We start from the raw sequence: 21,305 nt of genomic DNA on the forward strand, positions 1-21,305 counted from the left end.
CTTAGTGAGGCCCTCATGGCCCGGCCTCTAGTGACCTCTCTAACCCCATCTTCCTTTATTTGCCATGCAGACTGGTCTCTTTTTGTTTTGCAAATGCTGAAGGCCTTTCACAACTGGAGCTTTTAAATGCATCCCCTCTATCTGAGGTGCTCTTCCTCTAGCTCTTCTGTGGCTCTCTCATTTCTTGGTCTCACCAGAAATATTACCTTGTAATAGAGTCTGACTCCATTTATGGTGCTTAAAGGTCTGCTCCTCTGGGCAAGCCAGTGAGAAGGCTCCCTTGGCACAGGGACAAGTGAGAAGTTCGAACCACACATGCCGCGCGATCCATGCACAGAAACTTCACAACCTTAACCACAAGAATAAACCAAGCCACATGCTCCTCCCTTTGCTCAAGCCGTATGAACTGGCTTGGGTATCTGCCTTGCTCTCTCCAAAAAGTGCCTGTGTAACTTCATCAGTCTCCACATAAAACCAATTTTGTGTGGTGGGTTTGATCTCATCCTTGGTGGTACAATCCCAAGAGATACCTGCTCAGAGAGGTCTTCTTTAGCACTCATCTTAAGGTGGCTCTGCCCGTAATCCTTGATTGCATCACATTTCCCATGTCATACTCCTTGAAAAAGTCTTTAATGTTTCTTATGGACTTCAAAATAATAAAAATAGCAGTAATTTGGCATTCAATGCCTTCTACAACCTGAACTCTGCATCTCCAGACACACCTCTCCCTGCTGTATGAGCTCCCAACTCATTAGTCTTTACAGTTCCTAACTAGGACATGACTAGTCCCTTTCTACCTTCTTACTCATTGCAGTTCCACTTACTTGGGAAGCCCTGCCTCTTCACTACTTGTTTGAGACCTATCCATCCATCCATCAAGTCTCAATTTAGGACAATTTCTTCCATGAAGCTTGCTTAAGAGCTTCAAAGTTCAGCAATTACTCCCAGCTCTAAACTCCTGCAGAAATGTTTGCTGGCATGACTCACTCTTTTTATTTCATTTTTATTTCATATACTTTTCTCCTTTTTATTTCATTCTAAGTACTCCCTCAGGAATTTGGCCAAGGGAGGAAGTTAGAGAATTCTGAAGACAACAGCTTTTCTTACATTTTGCAAAAAAGTTATTTCATTGAGTTGATTATATTGTAATAGTACCATGGAGTGATGGGAGAAAGAGGGTGGGGGAGGTCTCTGAGAGGGAACTGGAGAGTGAAGAGTGTCCTCTGCAATGACACAGGTAAGAAAACTATGAGGCTCTCCAGAGAACAGAGACTGGGCGGCAGTTCCAAGGCAACATCCTAGGGTTGGGGCAAACTCACTGGGGAGAGCTGTGGGCTGTGCCAACAAAGACGGCACCCTGCGTGGCAGAACTCAGCCTCTCCCAACACTGTTGAGCCTTAAGCAGACCTTCAAAGTGGCAGAGTGCTTGGTTTTGAAGCGATCATGCAAACTGAAAAATCCTGTCTCACAATAGCTAATGTGGACAAGTAGGTGCCTGGTGGCCTTCCCAGACCTGGACACTGCATCAACTCGGGAGGGAAGATCTTGGCATCGAGTCAAGTTGAATTCCCTTTCAATCTAGGTCAGTATTGGGCTGATGTAGGAAAGAAAAATATGGCCATTTCTCACAAAGGAGTTTGCTATTCTCCTGGTTTATTTACCTCATTAAACTAGCATGATACTTATTACTGATATTCCTTCTTTTGTATTTGTATGGTATCATCCCAGCTCCTGGAGAAACCGTGTAATTTCAGACTCCAATTTGCTGTGTGTAAATAACAGCCAGGTTTCTGTGCACAGAAAAGCTAGGAACACTGTCTAGAATAGAAACTTTAATTAGTCTCTTGGCAATCGTTGCCCTTACAGATGCAGGGAAATCGTTTTGTGAATTCAGTAACGGAACAGTTATTATAGAAATGAGAGAAGATATGGGAGTCCCAGAGTGGGAGCATAGCAGACAGGTCAGTTGTTAGGGCTTGCCTGACTCCTGGCTGTAATTTGTAATCAAAGCTACTGTTGTGTGTCCTCACTAGAGAAGGGCTCGGCTGCCATTTCCCTTGCTTTGTTGCAGTGCTGTATGTTAGTAAAATGAAAATCTCCACATCAAAATCAAATTTACAAAAGTGCTCATAATAAAATAAGGCAGGAGGCAAAATTGAATATAGCATATTACTCTTAAGTTGGTTGTTTGTATGTATATTAGAGAACACATACATATACACCACTCCAGTAGCTCCCTCTGCTGTCCCCCTTCCCCTCATAGCAGGATTCACTCTGCTCCATACCTGCATATGCAAATTAACCTCCATATTTGTTGGATTAATTTGCATACTCATTCTGATTGGCAATGGGCATAGAGGAGTGATGGTTAATTTGCACGTTCCTCTTTTATTAGGTAAGATGGGAAGTTAAAAATTATTTTCTTATTAAAAAAAGTCCATTATATGTTAACATAAGTGATATTTTATCAAAATAATTGTATTTTCTCAAACCAAAATTCTAATAAGACAAGTGGTATTGTTTTATATTCTTGTAAATCTCTTTATAGTCTTGCTTATCAGAAGACAGCCAGAATCTAATATCTGCTGTACCTTCAGCCTACTGGAATATCATCTACCCTGCAGCCCCTTGAAAACTTCACTATCCATATATAAAAGGCTAAAATGCAAAGTGTTCCCTTGGGAGTTTGACAGGTTTAATCACTTGTGATGACATGTGATGACCACCAGGGGGTGGCACGGAATGAAGGAAGGCCCTGACTGGCAGCCAGCAGCTGGGGAAGGGAGGCCACAGCCAGCAGCCAAAAGGCCACAGTTGGCCCTGATTGACAGCCAGGCCTAGGGACCTTACCTGTGCATGAATTTTGTGTACCAGGCCTCTAGTATACTCATAAGAGAATGAGAATGAAAAGGTAAATGTCTTAGTATTTTTGTGAAAATTTTTTTAACTTTATGGAGACCTTGAAAAGGTTTTGGAAATTCCCAGGAATTCTTAAGTAATACTTGAAGCACAGCAAATTATTATAATATTTATTCCTCCCACTTAATATGATTATTTGTATGCTTCACTGGAGAAATACAATGTTTGATGATAGGGAGCTACCCTAGACTTTTGAAGGATGTGAGAACATATAATACATGGTATGTACAATGAAAACTTGGCAACATATAAAATGTTCCAAATTTTTAAAAACATCTGTCCTAGGTTTTTGGATAAGCAATTATGTACCTTGCACACTTTCTTAAACAAGTCAGTTTCATGGTGACAAATGAAACTGACAAAAACATCAACACACTCAAATAATAAAGAAAATCTTAGCATAATACTGTAGCAGGTGTGCCTCAGAGAGTTTAAAGAATTTGTAGCATCTGGCGATAAAGCATGACTGAAGTGCTGCTTTTTGATACATTCTTTTATTCACTCAACAAATGGTTATCAATCATCTACTATGAGCATCTATTATACACAGTCTTAGCTCTAGTTTATTTGTTATTCAAAACTGGTGAACAAATCATATAGTTGTTCAATAACATTTCCAACCAGAGAGACTGATAAGTGGGCATTTAATGGTATGGCAGGATTTAGATGCTGATATGGACTGTGTAGGGGTTGGTAAACTATTGCCTGTGGCTCATAAATCCTACTCTCCAACTGTTTTTGTAAACACACAGCTATGTTCTTTCACTCACGTGTTGTCTGTGGCTCCTACATAGGTTGTGTGACTCACACAGCTTAAACTATTTGCTCTCTGGTCCTTTACAGAAAAAGTCTACCCACCTATGATTTAGAACATTGATTTGAATGTCCTCTGAATAACTGGAAAAATAAGATCCAGTTTATTATATGACTAGAGGCCTGGTGCATGAAATTTGTGCAGTTGGAGGGGAGGGGTCCCTCAGCCTGGCCTGTTGGACATGCTTTGCACTGCCATGAGGCAGGAGTGGCCTTCCTATTATTGCTTTCCAGCACCAGACCAGGGTCTTCTGTTGCTCAGGATTGGGACATTTAACCTCTCATTGTAACAACTGAATCAAGCCAACCACTATTACTACTTCCTCCTCCTCCTCCTCCTCCTCCTCCTGCTCCTCCTCCTCCTCCTCCTCCTCCTCCTCCTCCTCCTTCTCCTCCTCCTCTTCCTTCCTCCTCTTCTTTCTCCTCCTCCTCTTTTGGTATGGCTACTTAGATTGCAAAGCTAATCCTTGCTTTAGGAATTGTACACCTGGAGGGTTTGGGTTATGTGACCACAGAATCTAGAGTGGCTAATGTCATCTTAATGTAATTATTGTATAAATCGGTCTCAGATTAACTGAGGTGAAAGGATTTACTTCTAAGGAAGTTGAGGTTAATGAATGTACTTTATTCATTTGGTGTTTACTTGTTAAAAGAGCAAATTCCTTTTTTTAGCGTGAAAGTGTTGTTGAAATGGGGTCATGGACAGACATTATTAAGGAGTAAATTTCTCCTTGTCTCCCTTCTACCATTGTTTTAAAAACCTTTCTCTATCCTGGAGGTGATTATTTTCTTTATTGACATTAATGCTATTGGGGGAAAAAAACCTGGAATAATTTTTTTTTTAAAAAAATTTAAAAAAAATATATTTTATTGATTTTTTACAGAGAGGAAGGGAGAAGGATAGAGAGCTAGAAACGTAGATGAGAGAGAAACATCGACCAGCTGCCTCTTGCACACCCCCTACCGGGGTTGTGCCCGCAACCAAGGTACATGCCCCTGACCGGAATAGAACCTGGAACCTTTCAGTTCGCAGACCGACGCTCTACCACTGAGTCAAACCGGTTTCAGCTGGAATAATTATTATAAAGCATTTAAAATTCTTATAATCCAGTCTCTATTCATTATTTATTAACTGTAGATAGGTTTATGCCATCTTTAAGTTTCACAACTCTATTTTTATAACACAAATCATATAGTTAAGAAATGAAAATTTGGCCAAAACCGGTTTGGCTCAGTGGATAGAGCATCAGCCTGCAGACTGGAAGGTCCCGGATTTGATTCCAGTCAAGGGCATGTACCTTGGTTGCGGGCACATCCCCAGTAGAGGGTGTGCAAGAGGCAGCTGATCGATAATTCTCTCTCATTGATGTTTCTAACTATCTCTCTCTTCCTCTTTGTAAAACATCAATAAAATATATTAAAAAAAGGAAAAAAAAAAAAAAGAAATGAAAATTGGGGTAAACCCTGACTTTATTGATTTTTTTCAAATCCTCTGCCTCTATTGTCTACTGGCTTCCTGCAAGCAGCTGCTAAGTTTTGGTCTTTTTGATAAGTCCTTAGGCTCCAGGCACTGCCTATCCTCTCTATTCCCATCACAACCAACTCCAAGATAGATTGCGTGTTGTCAGAAATGATAATTAATTTACACCAGGATTGCTGTGGGTTACTTATTTATCTATTCTACAAGGAGTTATCGATGAACTCTACCACATATTTGACCTGCGCGTGGATTATAAAAATGAAGACAACATACATGCCCTCAGGTAGCTTCTGGCTCACAGACATGAATACTGGACAATGATGGCCATGCATATCTTCCCTCAGGGACATATCTGTTTTTGGAGGAGCAGAGTTGCAGTGATGAAACCCTAGGTTTCATTGGTGTTACACATGTATTCTACATCAGGGTGCAAGTGAGGGGTCCCGGGAGCGTAGAACCTGTAACAGCAGGACTTTGCTTCTGCATAAAGCTCATCCTGTTAGAAAACAGTTCATTCTACACTGTTACCATGTCTACAACATTATCATGTGGGAACTTCATTAAGTTTCATCTCATTTTAATCTAAATTCCATAATGTAGCCTTGTAGGTTATTTTTTTCAATGACATTTGGGATCACAATTTTGGCAAAGCAGAAGATATGGTGATCTTTTCATCTTGAAATTTTATCTTTTTTCTTTCTGCAGCCATGCAGGTATGCTTATAGTTAACCAGTAGTTTGATGGAGTTCGGGAGATGTTACCCCCAAATACCGCACCTTGGTATTTTGAATATCTTAAAGCTGAAGAAGTTTGAGAAAATAGTGGAAGCAGAGAAATCAGTCTGACCTCCCCCCACATCACCCTTCTTCCCTGAAACCAGGAGAGAAATCCCCCAGGGGAAAGACACCCTCCTGTGTCAGAGTTGGTGAATTTCTTATCATCAGACATGGTAAAGTGGGGGCTCTATGGAACTCCTGCCAGGAAGTGGACTAACTGGTTTCTTTAAAATTGCATCATTTCTGAATTTAAAGACTCAGTAAAATACTAATGTATTTTAAATTTTCTAAATTTCTAAAATTTAGAAAATATGAAAAGATGTAATGAAAATATATGTGCATTTTTTTATTATGTAGCGAAATTTGTACAGATCAACTGTTAAACTTGTTATACTATTATTTTCTATTTTCATGTGAATGCAGTGTATCACTGGAAAGAGAATAGAACCTAGGCATATCTGATTTGCTAAGAGTCAAAGGTCTTCTGTCTTGCCTTTTTACATGACTATGTACAATATTTGCAAATATATACCTCCACACTTTCTTGGGTGATTACTACAAACACAAAAATTAAGTAAAAATTATTATAAACACTTCAAATATATCCAGAGGGAGTGAATATCAGATACATAAGCAGTTATGTGATATGGTTGCATATATATTTTTCTTTTTTAATTAAATTTATTGAGGTGACATTGGTTAATAAAATTACAGAGGTTTCAAGTATACATTTCTATTAATATGATGCATCATCTGCGTATTGCATTGTGTGCCCACCACTCAAATTCAAATCTTTTTCTGTCATCATATATTTGACCTGCTTTACCCTTTTCTACATACACCCTTGACCCTTTACCTCAGATAACCATCATACTGTGTTCCGTGTCTATGAGTTTTTGTTTGTTTTTCTTGTTTGTTCGTTTGTTGCTCCCATTTTTATATCCCACATACGAGTGAAATCATGTGGTTCTTAACGTTGTTGTCTGACTTGTTTCACTTAGCATATATTTTTAAGGAGAGGAAAAATCAGCTTTCTTCAGCAAACACGTGGCAGCCATTCCAAGGAGAATACCACCTTCAAGTTGGCCTACTTCTCAGGTTTTCCAGGAAGCCTTCATAGAGCTCGATGCCAAAGTCAGCCTGGAACCAAATGGGCTGACTCTCATTTCCTGTCATCATTGAATATCATTGTAATGCGCTAGTTATTAATTATAGGAAAGGAACAAGGGGAAGACCGGACATTGTAGGCATGTCATTTGGGCAGCTTCACCAGGAAGCTGCAACTTTGCACTCCTCAGGGAACCACAGGCCTAGTCCCTGCAAAGCACCGGGGAAAGGGATCCAACAAAGGGAAGATAGATAAGTGTTCAGTAAAGTTGTAGTGATGTAGGGAAGGTAGTTCTGCCTGTCAGTCATATCTTGGAACAAAGACCATTGGCCAGAATGGGTGAGGCCACTGTAAGGCAGGAAAATTTGAGGATACGCAATCCCCTAAACAAAGGAATTCTCTCTCTTGTTGCTCTTGTGCCCTTGGTTTCTTTGCATTCCCCTGTGATTTCTCCACAGCCATGTGGACTTGTGGATCCCACATGCAATGGACTGATGGACTGCACTGGGGAAACATAAATTAAGCTAGCCTGATGATGCTGGATTTGACTGTGCAGACATGGGAAGGAAATTCTGGGTATTGGCTCTGATTTTAGCCCTTTAAAAGGCAAATTGGGACCTCTTACTTGGCGGGTCTGGGGGGATGAAACCTTGGAAACTTAGGGATGTAATTCCAGACCAAAAAAAAAAAAAAGTCACTCATTCTCCCATGGAGACTCAGAAAATTCTTTTTCTTGGGATATCGCAAGAATACCACTTCCACTAGCAACTGGGACTTCTCTCCTCCAGTCACATCTTACCTTGTATTTTTAAGAGCTTCTCCTCCTCCTTTTGGTACCACATGTCCCAGAGCTCTAAATACTTTCTGCCTTCTAAATGCTCCCTTATTAACCTCAATGCCATGGGGAGGCCAGCAGGAAGATATGGAGATGCTATTCATCTTCTGAGCTCAGAAAATTCTATCATGTCTGGGTCACGTAAATTTTACAACATCTCTCCTCATCAGAAACAAATTTGAAACTTCTGGTTTTGCACAGGAAATGAGGAAAAATGAAAATACATCAGTAGTAGTTAACCCCCTCCCACATCTGAGCAGAGAAATTGGAAGAGAGTGTTTTTTAATTTGTCAGAAAGGTATCTTCACAAGTAAGTGCACCCTTTGAGGCCTGGGGCATCTTGGCAGGCTTTTATATGTTCTATTCACAGCAAGCATTGTTTGTTAAAAATATAGCTTTGGGACACAAACTTAATTTGTAAAAATTTAAGTAAAATTTATTTTTAATACAATGATTTTAAGTGTAGAACACAAAGTACAAGCAGATGAAAAAAAATACTGAAATTTGGAAATAGATGATAATGTGGGTGAACTGTTATGACTGCAAAAACTAAAAGGTCAATGTGTAAACTAATTATTTTTTTCCATTACAGAGCCTCTGGCTTTGCTAGACTGTGCAGTTGTTAGGTTACCACAAGTTTAAGTTGTTTACACCAGAAAGGTCAAGGAACTACTTGTGGCAAGACAAAAGAATAAATTCAGAAGTTGATAAGAAACAAACAAGATGAGAGAGCAAAACCAAGACTAGTTTAGAGGAGCAGACTGAGGTACTGGCCTGGCATCCCATGTGATACAGAAATACATCTATCTATCTATCTATCTATCTATCTATCTATCTATCTATCTATAACTACTATTTATCTGTGGGTGTGCTTGGATTAAAAATTTAATTTTACTTCCAATTGTTTTTGGGTGTTAGCATGGTTTTCTTTTTAAACTATACTGATGATAGTACTACAAAGTAGCTTAGTTTTTATTAAGCCGAACTATATGGAATTGCTGATTTTTGTATGTCAAATATTTCTGATTTTTCCTGGTTTAGCTTATTTTATGGGCCGCCCTGCATTTGGAATTAGCTAGTTCGTGCACAAAGACACATTTGAGTGTTCAGGCAGAGGAAATCACATGTGCAAAGCTGGAGGAGAGAAAACGGGGGCTCCACGGGGACCTGTGGCTGGTAGTTTACAGGGAGAGAAGCAGAGATGAGCTGACCTGGGCGATACTAACATGGCAATTCCTAGGTGCAGGCCTTTTTCCAGATGCTATGCCAGGCACCATAGACCTCTGTACAACCTCACAGGGGTCCTATGAGTATTATTATTATTATTATTATTATTATTATTATTATTATTATTACAACCTCAAGGGGTCCTATGAAGCAGGTATTATTATTATCATTATTATTATTTTATTATTTTGCTGCAAAAAGCTTTATTGTTTCATCTGGCCCAGGGTGGTTAAAAGAATGGCTAGTAGTTTTGAGGAGAGGTTCAGTAAAAAGCCAGGCACCAGGGGGATGCAGACAGGATCATGAAAGGCCTGTGGGCCCCAAAGGCTCCTCGTCCTGCTTGAGGGTGAGCCTTTAGAAGAGATATTCACACAGCCCAGCCTGGCCTGGGGGCCGGCAGCCTGCGGAGGTGAGTCAGGTGTCTCCCATCTTCTTGATGAGTTTTACCCCCTCACCCTGCAAGTGGTTCTCCAGGAAGCCACAGAGATGAGGGTAGAACTCAGGGCATGGCCACTCCTCTTGGGAGGCTTCAGCACGTCCTGGAAGAGAACATGGCCACTGCACTGATTTTGCATCTTAAGAGATGCTCAGCGTCCTTGGCTTCTTCTCCGTCAACACAGGGAAGAAGTGGCCCATGGCCTCGAAAGCCGCGAAAGCCACATTATCTCGGTGGAAACAGAAGCCCAGAGAGAGGTAGGTGTTGGGCCCGCAGGTGCAGGCTGGCCAGGCGGGTGACCGCAGCCTCCACCCGGGTGGAATAGTTCTGACGAATTTGGGAGCTCCTGGCTGTTCGGCAATTAGGAGTGAAGCTAGCCAAACTGCGGTGTGTGGGCTGGTCCAGAGGTGGTTCTGAAGGGGTGACTGGATGAGACACAGGAGTGGGCCTGGAGGCTGGAAGGAGGAGCGTCCTTGGGTCTGTTCTAGGCAAACGCTGCTGACGCCGAGGGCAATGCCAGTATCATTTTTTATTATTGTTATTTTACTGATGAAGAAATGGGTCTGTGATGTTTAATTTCATGTGTCAACTGGACGAGGCTATAGTGCTAAATTGATGTGATTACTATATAAACTACCAGACTTTGTATAAATCATATTATACCATAGTGTGGATGGGCTTCATCTAATCAACTGAAGGACTTAAGAGAAAAGTCCCTCAAATAGTAATGAATTTTATCTATCTATCTATCTATCTATCTATCTATCTATCTACCTACCTACCTACCTACCTATCTACTTGTATCTATACCTCCCAATCTATCATCCTCATCTATCTTCTATTGGTTCTGCTTCTCTGGAGAACCCTGACTAATAGAGGACCTTAGTTAGTCAGAAAGCTGATAAATTATAGAACAAGGGCAGAAACTCTTGTATTTCTGTTTGCAAAGTTCATATTTTTAACCACTGTGTCATTCTACTCAGGTATTTTTCATTATGGAAAGTGTCACCCTGTGCTCTCATTATTTGTTCCTGTGTTGGTTTCCCTACTGCGCTATAGGCTCAAGAGGGAAGAACTTTTGTATCCCTAGCATCCAGCACAATGCCTATTACATGGAGTTATTCAATAAATATTTATTTTTAATTTATCACAAAAGATTTTTGATAATGTGCTTTGATAACTGTAAAGCACTATATAAATATGAGACCTTACTGTATGTGGCAAACACGTAATTCTTGTAAATTATTTATAAGAAAATATAGATTGTGTGGACTTAAAAGTCAGGTCGTGTGTACCAAAGCCAGTGTGAACTTTTAAAACCAAAATTTTTATTACTTAATGTAATTTTTATCTTTTGCCAGCAGCCAGGGATGAAGGAGTATATCCAGGACAAAAAAGGAAATTGTATTTATTTCTGTAACAGCTGAAGAAAGACGTAGCAATCAGATCATTTTTCACATAGGATAAAGTCAGCAGCCTTTAAGCTGTGAAAGGCCAGTAGGTTTGATGTCAAATGGAAGCCTTATTGATTGGTGGTGCTGTTAGAGCACTTGAGGAGACTGTGTGATTACAATTGGGCCCTTCAACAGAGAGTGCTATGATCCCAGCCTGGGCAAAGGATTGAGGGTGGGCAGCAGGAGTGCCATTTTGTCCCCTGCTCTAGGTTAATCGATACAAGACTAGATTTCAGTGATTTTGAGAGATAGCTAGACTTGCTGTTAGGAAAGGTTGGTTTAGAGCAGGGGTCCTCAAACTTTTTAAAGTGGGGGCCAGATCACGGTCCCTCAGAGAGCTGGAGGGCCGGACTATATGAACTACTAATTCCTACTGTAACACCTCGGCTGCGCTCACTGCCCAAAAACCTGGCGGGCCGGATCAGACTCCTCTGCGGGCCGCATGTGGCCCGCGGGCCGTAGTTTGAAGACCCCTGGTTTAGAGGAACAGACTGGGATACTGGCAGAAAAATTGGAAGAGAGCTTTCTGTTGTATTGGACCCTATAATGTGTGAATAAAGGGGAATTCACATTTATTCTGGTTAGAAGGCTCCTGTATTCATTTTGACTCCTATGAGTTTGTACCTGCATGTTATAGGTCATGCCAGGGCAAGTGAAAAAGAATATTAATGTGCTCGGTACATGAGATAGGAGCAAAGAAAAGTAAGGGCATTTGCCTGGGTTTTGTAAAGCTTCCTGGCACTGTTATGCCACACACACACACACACACACACACACACACACACTCTCTCTCTCTCTCTCTCTCTCTCTCTCTCTCTCTCTCTCCCTTTGGGCTGGAGGACCCTGTCCTCATATTTCTCTGCTAGGAAGGGCAGGCTGCTCATGATGAGGCACCATCTGGAACAACTTATCCAGGTGCAATTTCCCTACATTTGGATCTGTTAGCATAATGGATAGACTTCTATCATCTGTTCCTTGGGAATACTTTGTAATATCAGTATTTACAGTGTTAGGATTTTTATTTTTTTGGTAAGGAACCAAGAAGTTGACAATTTATTGTCAATGAATTTGAAGAATAAAATATTCCCTAGCTTGAACTCTTAGCTCAGTTCTGCTCATGAATCCTCTATTCCCATTACTTGAGTCCATATGTAAGTGAAATTCTGACGTGGAGTTATACCACTGCAGATAAAATATTTACTTTCCTTAAATCATAAAAAAATAAGATTCTAATTCTCCAGAATATTATCATTTTGCTTTATACTATTTTGCAATGACAAGCAGGCTTGCAGATGTTAAACCAAAAATAAGGATAGCATTTGAAATAAAATTAATTTTGCCTTTTTAAAATCTAGTAGATAACATTTAAAGAATTGAGTGTGTGTGTGTGTAGGGGGGGAAGCAGGGGAAATCTTAGGGTCATGACCTTCTGTGTAACAGTCTAGAAGTTTCTTAGATTATTCATGACAATAGTAGACTACTAAAAGTAATATTAAGGGAGGTGCCAAATCAAGTAAAGGTGTCTCTAGGCCTCAATGTAGCTTATATGGAAAAGTTCTGAATATAATTTTACAGGGTACATTATTCAACCCACTACACAGGGGATTGGAAGAGTGATAATTCTATCCATTTGGATGAATCAAGGTATGCTTCCTGAAGGATGTGGCATTGAAATTGGCCTTTGAAGAATGACTTCTAATGTAGAGAAACTGTATTTTCTCAGCAGTATAATCTGCCTCTAGTTTGATGGAAACTGTGATAATTCTCTCTTTTAGGTGAGGATCTGAGACCAGAGATGTACAGGGTTATGCACCAGTTTTTGTTGTTGTTGTTGTTTAAATTTACTGAGTATTGCAAGCAAAGTGGGTATGAACTGAATTTAACTCTTAGGAAAATAAAGAGGATCTTTGAAGGCAGTGGAGGGCAACAGATGAAAGCCGGATGGGTATCTCCAGAGGGGAGGCTTCTAGGGGAAGAAGACTAGAGATAATGGCCATCACAGTGGGATTTGGGAGGTTGTTGCTACCATGTGAGTCTTCTTCCCCACCTTTTCACAACATATTTGGTAAAATATCCACTTGTTATTGATGCATTCTGGAATTGCCCTGCCAATGTCCTGCTGCAAGGCTGTTATGAGTTCATATAGGGGCTGTTCACAGAAACCTGGTCACTCCTTGGTTTCTAATGGATGTGATGACAGGGAATGGTAATACTTTTCTTATTCACACTCTTAATAGAAGTCAGAGAGCAGATGCTTGCGGCTATATTTTCTCATGAGTGCTTAAAATGAAAATAAACCGAGTTCTTAATTGGGAGTTCATTAAAATATTATAGAGGGCACACAACAGAATAAAGTTAGAATGGCTTTGTGGAAAATGAGGAAGCTCACCCAAGAGACATGGGGATGGAGGGCCATCTCAGCTCCACACGGTGATAGAGATGAAGAGCCTACAGGGAATATGAAGGAAAGCAGTAAGAGACAAGGCTGGGAAAATAATCTGGAGCCAAAGCATTAAAGACCTTGAAACAAACAAGTCAGAGAATATGTCTTAGGGTGGTAATTTGGATTTATAAAATAAGTTTCTCTTAGTGCTTCTAAAAATAATGCATTCATGCCATATTAAACCAAATAATATAGGAAAAGCACAAAAAAGAATACAGACATCTTCGTAATCTTACCACGTATGATTTGTAGTATTCTTTCCAGAATTTGTTTTTGTGTACAGACCCAGGCTTTAAAGACTAAATATGTCATTGGGATGCACAGACTGCTTTGTCAGCTGCTGCGCTGTTCTTACCATTGAAGAGTTTTTATTGGAGACCTACTCTGAGTGAGTGACAGCGGATGCAGTGAGGTGCTGGACTGTGGGGACCAGAGTCTGGATCCTGGCAAAGTCCAGGCGAGGTTTCAGGAGAGGATAAGTCAGGTCAGTACAGAGAAACTGGAAAAGACTAGAGAGAGCTGGGACGGGGTTAGGGGACGTTGCACCTTGGGAGAGACTGGGGCAGTGCAAAATGTTTCTAGGTTTTGAACCCAGACCTGCTGAAAAGCTAACAGAATAGAGAATTAGGATGAGTTTCTAGTTTTGATAGAAGGTTGATAGGTTTGATTTGAAGTGTGAATGGCTGTCAGCAGGTTGGATGGAAATGTCCAGCAGAAACAGGAATATTCAGGCATGGAACTAGGCTAGGACTGGAAAAGAGAAGAGAATGAGAGTTTGTTCATGCATGGAACATTTAAAGTCCTCCAAAAGTAGGAGTGATCACCCCCATTTTAGAGATAAGAAAAGATTCAGCAAGATTAAACAATTAACCCACACAGCTACTAAACAGCAGAGCTGAGATTTAAACAGAAGACCTAAATTCCCAACTCTTTCTGTTTTGCTAAGTATAGAAGTTTTGAAGGGGTAGAATGACTAGGGACATCATTAAAGGCAAAAAGTATATGTTGGACTCGAGAGGTCCTGAGAGAGGAGCACTCTGCCCTGCATGGGTAGCAAAAATCCCTACCAGGAGAATTCCATAGTTACAACAGCTTGATGGTTGTAACAGTCTCTCTCTGTCCCATCCTTCTCCCCTCTTTAAAAAGGGCTTCCTGCTTCCTGTTTAGCTTCATGCAGATGATTTGCTGTGGCTGCACATACTAAATTGCAAACCTTTCTTTTTCACAAATCCTTTGTGGTTTATGGATTGTCAATGTAAGAAATGTCCAAACCTGTTTTATGAGTGTATTTGAGCCAAACTAACAATCTTCAGGAAGCAAAATCTCAAAGGATTGAGAAAATGCTCCAAAGAATGGTGGTTTTACTGTTTATTTTACACATTGTAATCAAAGGAGGAGACCTAAGGAGAGTTACATGAAATTCATTGGTGATAAATTAGGGAGAAAGCAAAGCAGGGAAATCTCTGAGAGCGGCTAAAGAGTAAATAAAACGAAGAGAAAATACTTCTTTTACATTGGTGGGTATAGGATATCTAACAACATTTACAGCACATAGAGATGGTATTGGGGAACGGAATAAGATAACAATGAGTGGTTATGTGGTCTCTGCTCTGATAGAAGATTGTGTCTTGAGGGGTCTGGAAAAAAAAAGGATATTATGTTGACATTCCAAGGGTACGTTATTGTAGATGCAAAAAGACAATAGACAGGCTCAGTTGAGGTAAAGGTTGATCTTTGTAAAGGAAGCTACAGGCTTAGGGCATGACCACCTGCCATGGCTTGTCTGTAGTTAGAAAATTTTAATTTCAGACCATCCTATGCACTTACTTTTAGTCTCTGAGTTTGCAAAGCCTGCCATGCAGGCATCCCCAGAGTTTGTCAGGTTTAACATGTGCTTCCTTTTTATCCAAAAATACATAGTCAACTTCTGCTTAAGATTGACACATACATTTTTTTATATGTGTGTGCTGTGTATGTGTGAATGTGTTTTGAGTGTTTATTGTGACAGAACACTGATGCTAAGAAAATAAATACTCCCTACACTAAACAATGTTTCTACAATCATGTTGCTTACATTTTAGAAATAGAAAGAATCATTAAACTACTTAAGGATCAATTAATTACAATTGGGATAAATGTGAAGAGGGAGAATTTGAAGGAATTAGTATTTAATAAATGGAACTGACCCAATCTTAATTGGTAAAAAAAAATGTCTCTGAAGATGTTACAACTTTCAGATATAAGTTTAAATGAAGGAAAAGGGAGAGAGAGTTATTTTTGGCAGAGTGAATGTGTTGAGCACATCTCTGAGGCAGGAGAGAGGCCAGCATAATGGGAGTTGGGTTTGGTTAGAGCCGTAATCGGCAAACTGCGGCTCACCTGCCACATGTGGCTCTTTGGCCTTTTGAGTGTGGCTCTTCCACGAAATACCACAGCCTGGGCAAGTCTATTTTTTTAAAAAAATATATTTTATTGATTTTACACAGAGAGGAATTGAGAGGGACAGAGAGTCAGAAACGTCGATGCGAGAGAAACATCGACCAGCCGCCTCCCACACACCCCCCACTGGGGATGTGCCTGCAACCAAGGTACATGTCCTTGACCGGGACCGAACCCGGAACCCTTCAGTCCGCAGGCCGACGCTCTATCCACTGAGCCAAACCAGTCCCAGCTGGGCGAGTCTATTTTGAAGAAGTGTCATTAGAAGAAATTTAAGTTTAAAAAATTTGGCTCTCTAAAGAAATTTCAATCGTTGTACTGTTGATATTTGGCTCTGTTGACTAATGAGTTTGCCGATTAGCACATAGACATGGAGGAGGAAGATGGCCAGAGTGGAGGCTGGAGCAGCAGGCAGGGTTCTGTTCCCAGGATCAAATGGGGCACATTTATTGTAATGGCAACAAAGCCATTAAAGTCTGGGAAGGAGAGTGACAAGTTTATTAAATTTGTTTCCTTAAAAGACCTCTCTGGCTTGATGTGGAGAATAGATGATAAGGATAGATAATGGTAATGTGAATTGCATTATGGTTTCTGATTCCACATTTACCCCATTCCCTGTTGTAGAATAACGGAGCCTGTGCTCTGTGACTTTACACCTCTCCTATTTGATTGGGAGGGGGCATTTCCTCACCTGCTTGATGTTGGGCTTGACCATGTGATGTGCTTCAGTCAATGTAAGGTTATGCTGTGCTGGGAGCAGAGGCTTTAGATGGGCTGGCGTGGTCTGTGTTGGCCTCATGCCTCAGCATCAGTCATGAGCAGAACATGCATATTCTGCCACTGGTCCCACACCGACAGACAGCCTTAAAGCAGTAAGCCAGCCCACACACCTCAAGTGAGTGAAAATAAAAGATTTCTGCGGTAAGCCACTGAGCGTTCATTGCAGCTTTTGCTAACTCATACAGGAAGATATAATAATCAAAGTTAGGAGACAAATTAGTGGCCTAAGTAAGATATAATAGTGGATTAGACTAAAATAATGATAGTGAGGAGATGATGGGAAAAAAATGGAATAGATTCTAGAGATAGGCTTTAGAATCAGTAATATGGATGACTGACCAAATGCAGAAGTAATAGAAAATGCCCAAGATGATATTTCAACCACAGATTTGTACAGTATTGTTCAACTTTATGATCATAAAGGCAATTGCATATGCCCAGAGCTTTCAAATGATGTATGTCAGTTTATTTATGACTATAGAGATGGTTATTTTGGTGAAAAGGTTAAGAAATGAAGTTCCCTTGCTGGGAGTCTACGGGGGAGGAACCAGGCTGCTGGGCGTTTACGGTTCTTCCTTGAGGACCAGTTTCCACTGGGCTCACCCAAGGGAAAGGGCTTCCTTTTACGGGATTTATACCTAATGTCCTGTGTGGCTTTAGGTTGTCACAGGCATGCCAGCTTCTGATGTTAAGAAGCACTAAATCCATCACTTTTATTAGGAAGCAGAAAAACCCAATTTATTATATTTTTGTGTATAAGATGCTTGCCTGGCTTTCTGCTTAAGGCACACCTTGTGCCTGAACTTGGGTTCACAGCTTTAAACCTGGCCTTTTCTTACACATCACCCCGCTTTGTGCTGGGTAATTCTAACAGCCACTTTTTTTTTTTTCTCCCAAGAAAACAATGAACTATTTTCTGCTCAACGTTAGTGAGATGGAAGCATCATAATTTTCATTAACAAAATGAGAAAAAAGTGTTTGGCACTGCAGTTATTGAGAAAATGGGGTTGCAAAAACCAGAAAATTCACCGATCCAGGCAGAGTCTGACTCATTCTGTTACTGATGTCCTCGCCCCAGAGCCGGAGGGGCTATGATATCTGTAATGGTCTGTAAGCAGCAAGCTTGCCTCGGCCTTTCTGTGGGAAGCTGAGGAGTTATAAGCACTTGTGACTCATTTATCAGGCTTGTTTGATCCTCTTTTCTGGGTTCTGCCTGCTGAATTGGTCTCTGCTAGATTTAACTCCAAGCCTAATGGTTTGCCCATCGTCTTTCAGCAGAGGTCAGCCAATATGAGAATTACCAAAAACTTTACTTTTTGACACGAAAATCAGGAAGATTAATTACAGTTCACTCTTAAATAAGTGTCTTGATAATTTGGCAAAGGTGAGTTATACAGTCTCCCATTTGCCAGTTTAATTCACAGGCCCCAGCCACTGAACTTGAGGGTAGAGGAAGAGGTTCATTTCCTTCCCTACACTTGAAATCCACTTACTGCTGGGAGAGGGCCAGCCTCTGCTGAAGCCCTAACTGTGGCCTTTTAAACGGGAAAAAGACAGACATCTGTACTGTTGTAGTGGCCAGTGGAATTCAGGCAGGAGAAATGCCATGACCCCAGGTGGAATATGGCTAGAAGATAATCTTTTACTGTTCCTCATGGTTGGCAGGTGGCCAGAATCTTTAATAACTGCATCCTTATTAAGATGTAGACCTTGACTTCCTGTTTTACTTTCAGTCATATGTTTTAAATTTGTAGTCTAATCACGTTTTTCCACTAATGACACTTTGTTCCACATTTATTTGAAATAACTATTTTACTTAAGAAGCCTTAGCTTTATTTACCACCAAAGATTCTCATGTATAAGACTAAATCTTTAAAGAAAAAAAAAAAGATGTTTTAAGAGAGTTTAAAACATGATACTTGGAAATGTACAATATTTTGCCAAATCATTTCCCACGTCTTTCAAGGGACAGAAGCCAACAAGAATGTTATTAGGGTGGATTGTTGTGCAGAAGCATCTTCTCTCATATATCACCCAGAGAAATTTATTGGTTAATTGGTCCAGTGCTTACCACTGGAGGATCATCAGCATTTAATGGCCATTCTAAATTTTGCTTCATCTATTTATTACAAATGTCTGTTAGCACCTAAAACATGACACATGATGTCAGAACTGACAATACAAAGAGGAAATCCAGAGTTCTTGACTCATTTTTACACCTTTCATTGGTCTGTATTGAGGCTTTTGTTGAAAATTAGGTAAACTACTTATAAAGTCTTTAATTTTTACTACTTAAATTGCATAGATTGTGGGCACCCAAATCTGGTCCCAGAAAAAGTTTTAGCTTAATGAATATAACTACCCAGAGTATTTTTATTCATTAAAAGGGCTTATCATTAATGACTGATTTTAATAAAGAACAATAAAAATATATATTTATATAAAAAAACATATTCTTAAATATAGTTACAATTATTTTTAGTTCTTTGCAAAATTATTTTCATACATGCTTATTTTCTTGTTCACAAAGCATCTGCTCACACTTTTAAAATTAGAAAAAACTTGCTGGTGTGCATGTGTGTGTACTTGTGTTAATGACTGTCGCTTACATGCAGTCCCAGAGACTGCTAGCTCTGGCTTTGATATGCCAAAATTTATATTTGAATTGCTTATTTTTATTTTGTAGTGGATCAGAAATAAGAACCGATTCTGCATAATCGTAGTTACTCTAAATTTAAATACATTTTCAAATGAAGATTGAAAATAATTTCTATCATATGCACCTGTCTTCTAAGTTATGCATATTTCCCTGTGATTTTAAGACTCTGGATGAATCATTCACATACACTTTAATCTTAATTTGTATATTTTTAAAGCTTTGGGATGCCCATAAAGAGAATTTCTAACATCCTAAATACCGTATTTCTCCTCTTTTTCCCATGTGTGAAGTTTATTTTATACAGTGGGTTCTTATTACCTGAAAGACAAACTTCCCTCTGGGAGAAATATTTTATTCTTTATCTACCACTTTTAGTTAAGATCAAACTTGACCAGGTATATAGGAATGCAGATTCTTGCTTTGCCTCAGAGCTGAAAATATGCATATGAAAGCCTCTTCCTACAATATGATTTTCACCTATGCATGAGCATCCCTGGTGTCCTGAAAGAATTTATGGTAAAAGGAGAAGGGAGGAGTGCAATGCTGAGGTAAAGGAACTCACTACAGACTGATTCATTTGCCTCTCAGCATAACCATTATGGCTTGTTGCAGTTTAGGTTCTTACAAGGGTATTTCTTGGATCACATGATCTCACACATCTAGAGGAAATAATGAACAACATAAACAGACCCAGAGAAAGAGAACCAGTGATCAGACTCTCAAACCTCAGAGGGAAAGTAAGGAGGATGGGGGTAGGGAGGAGAGATCAACCAAAGGACTTGTGTGCATACATATGGGCCTAGCCAGTGGCCATGGACAACGAGGTTGGGGGGGGGCATATCTAGGGAGGGGTTTGGGATGGGAACGGGGGAATAAGGACAATTATGTGAGACCATAATCAATAAAATAAATAAATAAATAAATTAATTAAAAAAATTATCTCCCTGAAGATAGGGTGGGCCTTCCTGCCCCGCAGACACAAAAGCAAATTGGGCTCAACCCCAATCAGCTATAGTGACTGAGAATTCAGAGCCCTTCTCACCATGTCAGTAACTTCTGACATTTCTTTCTGGCGGTTTCCTCTAAACTTTTCAATTACTGTTTTTAAAATATAGAGTATTAATAGAAATGTTGAGTTACAGTAAGGTCAACAGATCAGAAAATGATTGCCATTGAACAACAGCTATGATGCTCAGGAGGACCAGCATGCCCAGCCACGGGAAGCACAAGTCAGTCCTGAGGCCTTTATTGTGGTTTCTGCAGGAAGAAACAGGTGAGGTCAGGTAAGCACTTAGAATTGGCTAGCTTGAATAATTTCTGGCGGTTCTGGGGTGTAGGAGCTGTCCCTAGCTGTCTGGTAACTAGCTCGGGATGACTAGAACGGGTGGACAGTGGTGCAGTGTGAGAGTTCAGAAAAGGAGGTGGCTGGGGGTGTGGGCTCTAGGTTGGCTGGTTTGCATTTGAAAAGTTTGCTCTTACTATCTCTAGGATTTGGCTCACTCTGGGAGGGTCAGGAAGAACCCAGATCTCAGAGCATTAGAACACAAAAAAACAAAAAGATATGGTTAATTGAACTAGGTTTTACCCACTACCTTGGTTTTTGCCCTTATGGACCTATACCGGAAGTATAACCCCTTCATCAATTTCCACAAGAATTTTATTAGTCTTAAAGTGTGAGAGGAAAATTATAAGGAGTTATAAACCACTGTGGCATTTCTCTTTTACTGACTTGTTCTAACTCTTTCATCTTCACTGCAACCAACAGTTTCCCTTCCTTGCTTCTGTCAAGTCAAATCCTTACATCGAGGCCCTCCGAGATCTTAGCTTCTAATCAACCAGGGGTTTTAAATAAATTTCTGAGCATTGGTGGGTCTCTCCTCCTTATGATAAATGCTTCTGTCAACTGCTAAGAAAATAAAAAGTCCCTAGTTGATAA

Source organism: Pipistrellus hanaki (genome assembly GCF_964339955.1).
Source record: "Pipistrellus hanaki genome assembly, chromosome: 7".
Lineage (NCBI taxonomy): Eukaryota > Metazoa > Chordata > Mammalia > Chiroptera > Vespertilionidae > Pipistrellus > Pipistrellus hanaki.